This window comes from Lytechinus variegatus, chromosome 3 (assembly GCF_018143015.1).
Source record: "Lytechinus variegatus isolate NC3 chromosome 3, Lvar_3.0, whole genome shotgun sequence".
In the NCBI taxonomy this organism is placed as follows: Eukaryota; Metazoa; Echinodermata; class Echinoidea; order Temnopleuroida; family Toxopneustidae; genus Lytechinus; species Lytechinus variegatus.
The window spans coordinates 3,007,089-3,021,478 of record NC_054742.1 but is presented as its reverse complement, the minus strand read 5'-3'; the positions used below and the strand labels follow the sequence as shown (position 1 = coordinate 3,021,478).

At 35.0% G+C, this 14,390-nt stretch overlaps 1 long non-coding RNA gene across 1 annotated transcript; it reads right to left on the bottom strand.

The window, feature by feature from the left end:
* Nucleotides 1-7,500: 7,500 nt before the first annotated feature.
* Nucleotides 7,501-12,857, bottom strand: LOC121409993. The gene is made up of 3 exons (XR_005969259.1): nucleotides 12,693-12,857; nucleotides 9,833-10,179; nucleotides 7,501-7,739 (listed from the first exon to the last, which is right to left on the bottom strand). It is a non-coding gene; the product is annotated as an uncharacterized LOC121409993 (long non-coding RNA).
* Nucleotides 12,858-14,390: the final 1,533 nt, after the last annotated feature.

The window sequence follows — 14,390 nt, the reverse complement described above, 5'->3', positions numbered from 1 at the left end:
GATCTTAGTCTCGGAGATTGATTTTTGAAATTTTGGAATTTAAGGTAGAAAAAAAAAACATTAACTACATTTTAGAAATCTAAGGGGATATGATCCAAATATACTAAAAATAGGAAAAAATAAATCGGGGGCTTAATTGTCCTTGTGTTCAATTATAGCTCCCCCTCACAGGCTTTTAATGTTTCAGATCTAGTAGGCATATGGACTGTCTAGATTTTTCATTTTCTTATTTTTGCGCTATTTAACCCTATTCGATGAGTAGTCCGGGATCTTAGTGAGTATTGAGATCTTTATACAAGGGGTTTTTATCACGGTATCGCTTTTGATAGGGGGTGGTAATTTTTTCACTAATTTGATTCTAGAGTTCATATAGAAAGAAACAAAATGGACCCCTCACCTTTTATGAAGATAATGGAGGCTGACGTAAAAAAATCCAAATTGTATTTTTTGAGGGGGCATGTGCGAGTTGACGATGATTGAAATGCATCAGCAGTGATTGATCCAGGGGGTGGGGTGATGCGTCCTCTCCCCCTCGTAAGTAAAATGTTGTACCTGAGCCTATATATGGCCCCAGAGAGGGTTGATTACCCCGTCCCCGTGGACCAAAATTACGAAATCGTTGCCTTTAATCAGAGACACTTAACCCGACCCATTTAAACCTCTATTTGATAAGTTAATGGTAAGACATTATAATTAAAACGATTGTACATGATTTTTAAGCGATTTCGAGAAAAGGGTCTTGAGCACAAGTTGCATTATTGTGTACATTTCTCGGCAAATGCTACTGAAAAATAAGACTATACTGAAATTTAGTTCGACCTTCTACTTACTTGTTTTATTGTTTTTCTAGTCACTAGATGGCGACAATTTACTTTAAAGAGCGGTCTTCTAGTCTTTGTTGCATACCTGCTATATTTTTGTTCTGGCTCTGGCGCACAGATGGCGGAGGGGAGGGGGGGGGGGGGGCTTGGAGTCATGCCCAAGCCGGAGAAACAAGAAAAGCAAGGAGAAAAAAGAAAGAAAAGGGAAGGGAAATAAGGATAAGATTAGTTGTTGTGTTTTCTTTATTATATCAACAACGTACAAACATTAGGCCTATATTTTTATTCAAAAAGGGCCAAGATTTTGATCGCTCGCTTCAATTTCTGAGGATTTTAAAGAAATTTTCTGACGGAGGCCTTGTTTATGATGTTGTGACCATTTTATTTATTGTGCTTATTACGCCAATGAGTTTAAGGGTGCAATACTTAAGAAATCATAGTCAATGTATTTTATCATACGCCTAAATAATATTGTGTTTTTATGAAATAAGAAATAAAATATTTCATTTTCAGTATTTCAAATAATACCCCGATGTAATGTAGGCCTAAAAATGAATAAATTTCGGGAATCCCCGATGGATGGGTTGGACATGCTCCCCTGGAAAATAAATACAGAAACCTAGACACGGGGATACTTTCCTTCATTCTGACCGCGACGTAAAAGTATAAATTAACAACTGATTTGGGTTACATTCATTTAATAGTATCATAAACAAAACCGCAATTTTCAGCAAATTTTTCCTTTTCCGTACATTGTTAAACGATTTGTTTTTCTTAATCATTCTTTCAAAGTCATCGCCACGTTCGTTTTCTTTTATTGAAAAGGGTTCAATTTCCTTTGTTGCGCTATTTAACCCTATTCGATGTATCTTAGTCCGGGATCTTAGTGAGTATTGAAATCTTTACAAGGGGGTTTTTATCACGGTATCGCTTTTGATAGGGGGTGGCAATTTTTTCACTAATTTGATTCTAGAGTTCATATAGAATGAAACAAAACAGACCCCTCACCTTTTAAGAAGATAATGGAGGCTGACGTAAAAAAATCCAAATTGTATTTTTTGAGGGGGCATGTGCGAGTTGACGATGATTGAAATGCATCAGCAGTGATTGATCCAGGGGGTGGGGTGATGCGTCCTCTCCCCCTCGTAAGTAAAATGTTGTACCTGAGCCTATATATGGCCCCAGAGAGGGTTGATTACCCCGTCCCCGTGGACCAAAATTACGAAATCGTTGCCTTTAATCAGAGACACTTAACCCGACCCATTTAAACCTCTATTTGATAAGTTAATGGTAAGACATTATAATTAAAACGATTGTACATGATTTTTAAGCGATTTCGAGAAAAGGGTCTTGAGCACAAGTTGCATTGTGTACATTTCTCGGCAAATGCTACTGAAAAATAAGACTATACTGAAATTTAGTTCGACCTTCTACTTACTTGTTTTATTGTTTTTCTAGTCACTAGATGGCGACAATTTACTTTAAAGAGCGGTCTTCTAGTCTTTGTTGCATACCTGCTATATTTTTGTTCTGGCTCTGGCGCACAGATGGCGGAGGGGAGGGGGGGGGCTTGGAGTCATGCCCAAGCCGGAGAAACAAGAAAAGCAAGGAGAAAAAAGAACGAAAAAGGGAAGGGAAATAAGGATAAGATTAGTTGTTGTGTTTTCTTTATTATATCAACAACGTACAAACATTAGGCCTATATTTTTATTCAAAAAGGGCCAAAATTTTGATCGCTCGCTTCAATTTCTGAGGATTTTAAAGAAATTTTCTGACGGAGGCCTTGTTCATGATGTTGTGACCATCTTATTTCTTGCTTATTACGCCAATGAGTTTAAGGGTGCAATGCTTTAGAAATCATGGTCAATGTATTTTATCATACGCCTAAATAATATGTGTTTTTATGGAACTAAGAAGTAAAATATTTTAATTATCTTAAATAATACCCCGATCTAATGTAGGCCTAAAAAGATAAATAAATTTCGGGTATCCCCGATGGATGGGTTGGACGTGTTCCCCTGTAAAATTGATACAGAAACCTAGACACGGGGGTGCTTTCCTTCATTCTGACCGCGACGTAAAAGTACAAATCGCAACAACTGATTTGGGTTACAATCATTTTAATATTATATACAAAACCGCCATTTTCAGCAGTTTACCCTTTCCGTACATTATTAAACGCAAGTATTTTTTTCTTAATCATACTTTCAAAGTCATAGCCACTTTCGTTTTCTTTTATTGAAAAGAAACCCACAACTTTTGCGGCATGCATGAGAGGGTTAGACCCAGCATGATATGGCAGTGATATTGATCATGATTTGAGCCCACTCCCTCTATTTCTGTCTCCCATAGCAAATAATAATAATAAATCAACAGGAGGAGCTTAATTTTGTCAAGAAGAGTAATTCTATTGGGAAGGGCATTTTCGTCCACCCCAGGTACATGTATAAAGCCTACACTAATAGCGCGAACCACCTATGACGTAGGTGTATTAGGTAGCAAAGGTCTCGCCTGCTTTCACACCCTCAACCCTCCCCCCCCCCCCTCCGTGAGCAGTTTTTTTTACAGTTTTAATTTTTTATACCAATTATTACACATGATTTATATCGCTTGAAACAAAGTGACGAGTTCATTTTATAATCGATTAGTTCAAGGTGAAATGAAAAGATGTAATTATGAAGGATCCAAAAAGTTTCAGCAAAATGATCGGATGTTTCTTGTACTTAATGAGTAAATACATTCTCAAGAATGTATTCAACTGAATATGACTGATGATTCTCCAGGTTTCACATTTTATATGCATTAAAAAGGGCCTGTTGTAATCATTTTCTTTCTTTTTTTAAAATTACTATTAAAGGACAAGTCCACCCCAATAAAATATTGATATAAATAAAAAGAGAAAAATGCAGCAAGCAAAACACTGAAAATTTCATCAAATTTTCATAAACAAAGAAGCTAGGACATTTTTAAGTTTCGCTTTATTACATAAAACAGTTATATGCACACACTGGACGGTATGCTAATGAGGGGACGTCACTCACTCACTCACTCACAATTTCTTTTACATGATTATGATTTAATATAATTTTCTCCTCTTTTATTTATTAATATTTATTTATTGGTGTTATTTATTTCATACTGCAGGGTAGGCCTGTTCAGTTATGCAAAACTGCTTTCCAAAGGTGCCCTGCAGTATAAAAAGTTTATTCCTCACCGAACATGTTGAATTATTATGGTGTTCACATATTGGTTCAGACAAGTTGGTCATTATTGTCAAATCTGTAATAATGGAAATATTGTATGATTCAAACAATAAGAAGCAAAAAGAAATAGTGAGGGCATCATCGGCTTTCTCATTTGCATATCACTGAATTATGCATGGAACTGTTTTGGGAAAAATAAACGAAACTTTAAGATGTCATAACTTTCTTATTTCACATCCGATTTTGATGAAATTTTCAGTGTGAGGCTTGTTTGATTTTTTCTCTATTGATTCAAGTCAACATTTTTCTGGGGTGGACTTGACCTTTAATTATACCTTAGCTTATCATACAAGGAAATGTCCTGGGTAAAATATTGAAACACTTGAGATTTATTCAAGGGCCTATTGAAGTGTGGAGGGGGTTGGGACGTATACTGCAACGGTGACAGAAAATTAATTTCATATATATTGTAATCTGATTCATTTTTGTGTTTTCTGGTCCATTAATTGGATTAAATTTCGGACTGATAACCACTTGATCTCGCTATCTTCTCGGTCAAATTTATGCTTAATCTGACATTAAAACCTCAAATTCCTCATGCCTTTCTTTTTAGACTTAACCACCCCGCCCCTTCCCCATTCGAAGGATGGTTACAATACAAAGACGCCAATAGGGGCAATTAAGCATTTGAAGTTATATGGATATATAGGCCCTATGTGTGTGTGTGTATATATATATATATATATATATATATATATATATACATATGTATGAAGAGCTCACTTGCAAAAGGGGTTAGGTCCTCAGATATTTTTTTGGAAAAGAACATTTAAAACAAAAAATATGAAGACAGGTAGATTTCTTTTATACCCAATTTTATGTTCACATGGTAGGGCATCATGGAAATTTAGTTTCACATAAGAATATTGCAATATGGGATCAATGATTTTCTTGGAGTGGACCTTACCCCTTACGAAACCACACTCTTCTGAAAAGCTTATTTGTCAAAAGGGGTTAGGTTTATTTTTTCATAAATTTTGTTTTTTTGTCTCATAACCCGATTTTTAGTCGGTCTGATACCGAAGAAAATTCGAAATTCACTTTAAAACGTGAATAAAAGGGGCAAAGACCAATCACTTTTTCATTCAAAAGAGATTGGATTCATAGGTCCATGATTTTAATTTTTGAAAGAATAAGAGAAAAATTAAAGACAGATTTCTTTTATACCCAATTTTATTTTTACATGAATATTGCAGTGAGAATAAAAACACGATTTTTCTCGGAATAGTCCAAAGTGGACCTTACCCCTTTTGCAGCCAAGCTATATCACGTTACATTCCGTGTTTAAGCTTCTTTTCATACACAAACTAGTCGAATGATATCCATGGGATATTGCATTAAAAATATATATTAAAAAAATTATCATTAGCTTTTATTTTTATACTATGCATTTTGTTATTTCCTGGGGGGGGGGGCAACAGGACGGGGGCTCTCAAGTTCCCAAAGAGTCTCTCTAGAACCGCTACATGGGCATTCAATGTCTGGTCACGCCATTGCCTCTCCTCATACTTATCCACCTGATCACTCTCTGTATAATGATCTTCATCCCACTCATCCTCACCATTACCATCTCTATTATCACTGTCATAAAAAATATTACTTATCTTCTTTATCAATTTAGCATCCATATAATGATCTTATTATCCTCATCATTTCCATCTATCGTAAACTTACACTTATAGGGCCATCATCATCTAACACCTTTTATCCAGGGGCACATCTATTTTTTTTTAAGGGGGAGGGCACAATCAGAAGAATCGAAGCTGCGCCAATGTTTTTTTCGAAACCCCTTTTGTCATGTTTTCCTGGCATTTACTAATGCAATAGAAATACTGCAATAGAAACAATGACAGGTAGTTCATGCTATAGGAATATATGGGTCTGGACATAATGCTTTTTAATGCACATTTTTTTTTCTAAAAGAGAGGGGGAGTTAAACCCCCTAATCCCCCTCCCCAAGTAGATCAGCCAGTTATTATCATTCATCATCACCATCATCATACTCAACATTCCTTTTCCTTTCCAAATCAAATACATCATATACATGTAGAATTAATTTCAATAATTTTATTAGTCCTCATCACAAAACACAAGTTCATTTTGCTTGCATATTACAAGTTCTTATGTATCTGAAACATTTAAATAAACAAAACACACACTAATGATTACATTTATAAAGTACTGTACTTCATTTGAATGAAATGACTTAACCATAAAAAGACGAGGGGGGGGGGGCTCATTCAGCTCCCCTTATGATCTCGGCCATCAATCACGACGAATATCCGCATGCCTGCATGCATTACCCATGGCATAATCTACAAAATGGTAAAATCAAATTCTTCCAAAAATCTCATTGCTAATTATGCTATTAAATTTATGAGTAAAATATAAATTTTGCTCTTATCAACAAAAATCAAGGCCCCTAATGCAAAATTTTTATTCACAGACTCTTTATAGGATTCTGATCAAATGTACTTGAAAATATTCAATAAATATCACAATTATTTTGAGTAGAAGAAATAACCAGTTGAACCACGATGAACCTCTTCCACATCATATATTTTATATGTATTTTATTCTGTAATTTTTTAATGTATTTCTATGTTTTTCGACTTACGAACAATATTCTGACCATAACAACAGATAGGGGAGGCAGGGTAAATTGTGACACTTTCTGCATTTTGCATGTTAGAATTAATAGGCATAATAATATTAAAGAAATAAGTACATTGCCTTTAAATTTGATTCTTTTAAATTTAAATATTTTTCACCAATATATAACTTTCTACCAGCACACTGAAAGTCATTGTGACCTTTGAAAAAAAACAATGCCAAATGGCTCAACTTGCCCTATCTGTGGGGTAAGTTGTGCCACCTTCTGGCGTAAGTTGAGCCATAAAAACTATGTACAAAATGTATGAGGGAAGAACTAGCATGTCAAAATGTTTATTTAAAGTCTTTTCACTTGCTAATTCTCTGTAAATACTAACATGCTCTAAAAGTAAAAGAACTGTCATGTGAATTTGCTCCTTTCTGCCTGCATATCAATGGCTTTTAAGGTTAGTTTGTTAGTTTATTACCATAAGAATAACCATGGCTCAACTTGCGCCATGTTGGCTGGCGTAAATTACCCAGGTCCGAACTTAATACAATATTTTCACATCAACAGATTTCTTATGCATCCATAAAAGACTATGACAAGAATGAGAATCCATACCTGGACTAACAATATTGTTCTTATTTCTTCATTATATTTAAAGACGAGTGTGAGTAAAAAGCACTGATCTATTTCAGACCATTTTTTACTTTTTTGGCTGAAATTTGTATTTTCCCTCTAAAAATTGCTTTTTGTTGAAAAAAATGTGGTCGGGTTAAGGGTTATGTAATGGGTCATCAATACATGACACCACCACAATGTCTGACTCATTCATTATTGGCCTGGGGATGGTGGCTCAACTTACCCCGCCTTCCCTACCGGTGTGTTGGGTCAGTTGGTAGAGCATCTGTCTCACAACCGGGGGGGTCGAAAGTTTAAACCCCAGCCGTGTTGGATGAAAAGACATTAAAAGATGGAAGTTGCTGCTACCCAGTTTGGCGTTCAACAATCAAAGGGATGGAGCCTCGTCGATCTGGCGCTGCACAGCGGCTGGCAGGCCTATGATCAATTGGGCAAAACAAATTTCCGGAAATTTCATTTCTGATGTCTATTTCGAACAATAAAATATGGATAAACATTAGATTGAGTTTAAAGCGACCTTTCATTGACAAATCATGGGGAAATCAAGGCTTATCTCAGAAAAAAGGAGGGATTCAAGTCTTTCACTCGGAGGCTTGCCTGGGGATGTTATGTAATAGACGCCGGCATGTCTGGGAGGTCTAAAGGAGAGCAATAGTTAGTAGACTAACCAACCAGAAGTAAACTGCGTGTTTTCACTTTGAAACATGTAACTTTACAGAGATTATTTATTTTGTTTACAATCAAGAGACCTGCTATGATTCTAGGAATTGGGATTGTTGGAAACTGGAACTGCTGATCCGAAGTAAATCACGAGTTCAGTCAAATTTGTGATGTCCAAACCTATCGCATAAGTCTGACGGGTGCTCACGATGGACGGATTATATTACGCAACTCAATTGGCCTTTTGCAAATTTCATATTAATTCAATTTCCCAATAATTTGTCAGTGGCTGGGCCCTTTAATCAGTAAAAGGAGAAATAATAATATATTTGTGAATTTGGGCTATAACACTATTTGCATTAGTTTTGTACACAAATTTGTGGTGTTTAGCTATTAAAAGTCTGCATGCACATGCAAAATGTTTGCGTAATGTCAGAACACACCAGGTTGCAAATACACGCGACTTAAAAAGTCAACAAGTGGCGCATAAAAAAAATTCGCACAGATTTATCACAAAATATGTCGAGGGGGGGGGGGTTAATTCAGCCTTTAGGTTTTGCGATAAATGCAGTCTTATTAGGGTTAACCTTGAAATAGACTGGGGTATTTTGGAGGCTTGAAAGAGTTATGATGGTAATTCAACAAATATTCCCAACATAGCCAAAGTTCATTGACCTTTAATGACATTTTACCTTGATCACGTGACCTGAATCTCCTGCAGGATTTTCACTGATACTTGATTACTCTTATGTCCAAGTTCCATAAACTCTCAACATTGTGATTCCATTTCAAAAGCTTTTTACATTAAAAAAAAAATTGCCTTGGTTAAAATTTTGTTTTGATTACCCCAACATAATCTAAGTTAATTGACTCTAAATGAATGTTGATCTTGGTCATTAGACCTGGAACTCAGACAGGGTGTTCAGTAATACTTGATTACCCTTATGTCCAAGTTTCATGAGCTAGGTCCATAATCTCTCTACGTTATGATGATATTTCGAAAACTCAACTAAGTTTAAAGGGTCATATTGACCTCAGAAATCAATACTGCTAAGATCTTGGCTGAAATTATCAACTAAATATCCCTATGCATACTAGAAAGTTGAACTTATTTTTTAAAGATCACCTGATATTTAGAACCCATATTTTTAAAGTCGCATGACTTCTGGCCGGTATTCCAGCCTATCGGGTATTTGCAAGTTCACTGCTAGGCCGGAACACATGCCTATCGGGTACAAAGGGTTAATGTCCCTTTAAAAATAAAGGGATGGTCCGGGCTGAAAATATCTATATCTAAATGAATATAGTAAAATTCACAAAGCAAAAGGTTGAGAATTTCATCAAAATTGGATAACAAATAACAAAGTTATTTAATTTTAAAGTTTACCAATATTTTGTGAAAACAGTTATATGTACATTGACATGAATATTCATTAGGTGGGTGGATGTCACATCCCCACTTTCCTTTTTCTCATGTTATTACACAAAGTCATAACTGTTTCATTTCTTCATACATGTGTAAATGATGTGTCTCCATTATGATGAAAGAAGTTGCGGCAATAAATAACTAATGCCCTTTAATAAGTTGTCAATCCAATTGTTTTAGTTCTTTGTAGAAAATTTGTCATATTATTATAAATTTCATATAATAAAATACAAAAGAACAAGTGGGGATATGACATCATCAGTCCACCTAATGAATATTCATGAAGACATGCCTAGAACTGTTTCACCGGAATAATGAATATCTTTAAAATCCAATAACTTCGTTATTTGTAATCAGATTTTGATCAAATTTTCAGCATTTTGCTCAGTAAATTTTACTCTATTCATTAAGATATATCTCCTACCTGGACTAACACTGTGGATGATACGGATTGAAAAAAGTCGGCTAACTTCCTTCATTACCTCTGAGGTAATTGGAGTTCCTCTATCAGCAAGCATTTATGAGGAAATCCTTGCCTTGAGTAGATGCTCTACAATATTTCTGCTACTGTAGCAGTATTGTCTACCAGCGTTAATATGTAGCAGTGACCTCTTGATGAACATGAGGTAATTGGCCCTTGGGAACAGCAACCCAAAGAAATGGTTCCTCTATGTTTGGCTTTAAGTGGAATCTTTCTCAGTCTTTCTTTCGGTATTAACCTCTGATAAGCACCGTCATACCTGATGAATCACTAAGAATCAGCTTGCAGACCTGGTCAAAAGAAATTAGAAAGTAGTTTATCAGCTGTCTCATTTGCGCCCAAGTGACATGAATACATACATGTATTAGACATTGATATTGCATAAAGTACATGCAAAGAAAATTTGCCCTAATCCTGGAAATCAATGTGTAGTTCCAAACTTTATAGGGTGATCTTTATAGGGTGTGTTCAATGTCATTTCAAAATTTAATCGGCAACATGGATCAAGATTAAAAAACGTGATTACAAAACATGGATAGAATGAGAACCAAAGGGTGTGTTCAATGTCCTCTATTTCCGGTCGAATAGTAAACATCTTTCAAATCATGATTCGAAGGAAAATTTAAACATCGAAAAAGATGCGATTAAAAACGCAATCAACTCAAATTTTACGACCTTGACCATCACGAATGGACATTAAACACAATTTGAGATTTGAAGCGTGTTTAAATTTGCTCTCGTATAGGAAGCCTACACAAACTGGTGCCAGAACTGACCTTTCATGTGATGGGTCAAACTGCGCACTAAAGCTGCACTAACTAAAGAGGGAAATTTAAAGACGATCAACACGTAAACTGCTTTATGTTTTCAACACTGAACAGTGCAACGCTGATCGTGTTTGTGTTCAGTGATTTCTAATTTAGTTTTCAATGATTCATGTTGCTGTTTAAATTTGAAAATCGACATTGAACACACCTTTAGTTTAATTTTTTATTTATTTGGGACAATCTACAAACATTTCCAGATAAAGGCTATATTGTGATCGATTGTTCATCCTTCATAAGCCCTTTTTTCAAGCTTCCTCCTGATATGACAAAGGAAAATGGCACATGGCTTGCAGAAATTATGTATCTTTCAATGTTATTGAAATCATGTGTGTGAAATTTCGAGAATCAAGAATTTACAATTTCCCAATCTGAAGCATGTTCCTTCAAAGGCATATTTTTACAGATATCAGCCAGCAAAATCCAAACCTGGTAAATAATTTGTATGTAAATAATCCAACAATCTTTGACAGTCGCTATTGTTTTCTTTTAAGATGCACATAATTAGAAGGCGGACACTATCTTTGCATCAAAGGAAGGCTCACATTAACCGTCCATATCTTTGTAGTTCCGATCAAAATGTACATGTACATGAATGACCATCACGAAGAGGTCCATGGTACAATGTTCTAACATTGTACCATGGACCTATTAGCGACGGACATTTAACGTGATTCTTACCTTTAAATAGACAAAATCCGCCGCCTAAAGATTATGTGCATATTTATGACAACATACAGGTCTTTTGACAATATACATCTACCAAGGCGTAAGTGATCATTTGCAAAGGGACAGTTCAGTTTCTTGGTCTTAGTTTTGTTGCCTGATGCCCTGTGTCAGAAAATGCTTTTCAATCAACATGCATTAGATTTCGAGCAGAAAAATTGAAAGAAAAGTTGGACAAAGATTACCAGTGTCTTTGATTTTCCAAGATTTAAAGGATCTTTCATCTTCTGCACATACAGTTTATGCAAAAGCAATGTTAAAACATGAATCATTAGTTATAGTTCATAATTGTCAGAATGAAATATAAATAGGAAATGTGAAACATCACCAACTTTTAGTCTTAGTTCCAAATCACCCCAAATAAACTGAACTGTTTTGTGAAATAAAGCACAACACTGTGTTTATTTTTACACATGATATTTTAACATTTAAAATGAAATTGTTTAAGTGTGCTAGACCTTTAAAATCATTTGAAATATGAAGTCAATACCATAAATTTCCCATAAATATAGATCATAACTGATGGCTTTACACCTCCCTTTTAAAATGACTTAAATTCAACTCAACTCAACTTTACTCTGCAAATAAAATATAATAAAAAAAGGCACGTACATGTACAGTATTTATTTCACAGATGGAGGGTTCAAATGAAGCATTACTGTTATTATGATTTTTTCTCATTTTCATTGAACCCATTCTCATTTTCATTGGCCCCATACATGTAATTTACAGATCAATGCAAAATCTGATATTATGGGGCCAATGAAACAAACAATAATAAAATCATGTCTGGCAGAACAGTTTCCTTACTGGAGTTGCTGCCCTGGGTAAATAAGACACTAGTATAATCATTAATAGTATTGAAATGTCAAAGAGAGACAAAGAGAGAGGTTGAAAACTACATGTGAGTCATTACAGTGATAGAAAAGCTGCAGCAGTGGTTAAGATGAGTTTTGTCCCGGAGAAATGCTCGTTTGAAGTCATTTAGAGATTTGCATTTAACTTAACAGAAAATAGGTAATGTATTCTAAAGAGAGGACAAAGAAAATAAAAATGTTTGTTGCAAAGGAAGATCGGTGGTAATTGTAACAATTATTGTTACAATTGCAATTTACTAAGATCTTTTACTGATTATTCAAAAAATACAGGACAATAGGAATCCCCAGCAAGGGTTGGTCGAGGCTCCGATATAATAAACAAGCAAACTCCATGCCAATCCCTGAAGGAAGGCAAATTGAATTACATGAACATACCTGAAATAGTTCCCGCTGTCAGCTTCAACATTATTTGGTCTCAAGACGCTAAACACTGTCTGTGTTACAGCTGATTCAGGTAGTTCTTGAAACAACTGAAATTTCAGAGATCAATAATAAAAGAAAATAAAAAATTAAGATATAGTGAGTATGCACTATGAAAAAAATGCATAACTAAAAGGGGCATAAAATCATATTACACATCAAGTTTTCTATAAAGATCAATGTAATCAAGAAAATGTGGGGACTTAGAAATATAGAATATGTAATGCATACTTCAGCTCATCAACCAATTAAGGAATTTATAAAATGTGTATCTTCCACATGGTTACTTTTTGAAGTAATTTGACTTTTATATTTCAGAGGACAATTTAAAATGTATTGCAATGAGATGTTGCATTTGAGTGAAACTGTCAAAGTTCTCAGTAATATAACATTACAAAATCCTTTAATACAAACAATAAAATGGACATTTGTAAAGCGCTGGTGTTCATCATGAGACAATGCTTTATGGTGCAATAAACAAAAGACACGGAAAAATGGAAACATGTTAGGCCAGAGAAAAGCTTCATTTACTTGAAAGCATATACAATGTACATATATGTGAATAACCAAGTTTTTAGTATTATTTTGAAGGTCCTGCTTGACAAAAAATATTGCACATGTCTTGTGGAAGTTAATTCCATAGCATATTGAAACAATCCATAACCCACATAAGTCATCGATAGTGGTACAGAAAGGATGCGCTGACAGTTATTTATGAGAAGATTGAGATTATTGAGATTCAGTTGAGATAGAGAATTTCTTGATTAAATACAAGTGGGAAGAAATGCACACAGCATAAAGCGCCTGGGATGGGGCACCAGCCGCATACATTACTGGTTACTGATCAAGCACAAAAGAGAGGGATTGACTGCAGCCAATGTATGCAAATGCATATTCAGAAGACTCACAACAGAAATAAAGTATGTTTTGAACTGTAGTACATGTACATATCATAAATACATAACATACACATGTAGATCACCATACATGTGCATGTACTTTTAAGTATCCCAAATCGAAGGTGTCACGATGAAGCAAACCAATGTCAAAATATTTCATTTGTGCCCCCACCCTCCGGACTATGGCCACCTGCATGAAAGACCCTGTGTACAGTGTATGTAAAATATTGAGATTTGAGCCCCATTTATAGTATCAATATTATATGAAATCAATAACAAAATTAATGAAGCCAAGCCAAAAAAATGAATATTTTCCACAATTCACTTACTCTTAATATCCTTTCATCAGAAATTCAATGGAGGGGCACATCCCCCAAAAATAAACTATTCCACAACCAAGAAAAAGAAAGCAAAGGAAAAACTATGAAATGTGGCCGAATGTTCTGTGTATACATGTACATGTATCATGTCAAAATGTTCAGGTGTATACTGTAAGTATCATGTTCAAAAGTTTAAAAATTTTGCCCCATATGCCACGTTCTGCGTCCCTAGTAGTATTTGGATAATTATGTTAACAAAGAAAAATTAATAGAATCATGAAATAGCAATGAAAGTTACTTTGGTTTAAACATATTGTACAATCCTAGAAAAATCATCCAGATGCTGTCTGCACTACCGGTATATAAACTGGTGTCTCGCGGTGTACATGTAGTTATTTATACTGTAGGTTAAATGAAATTAATTTACCTGATGA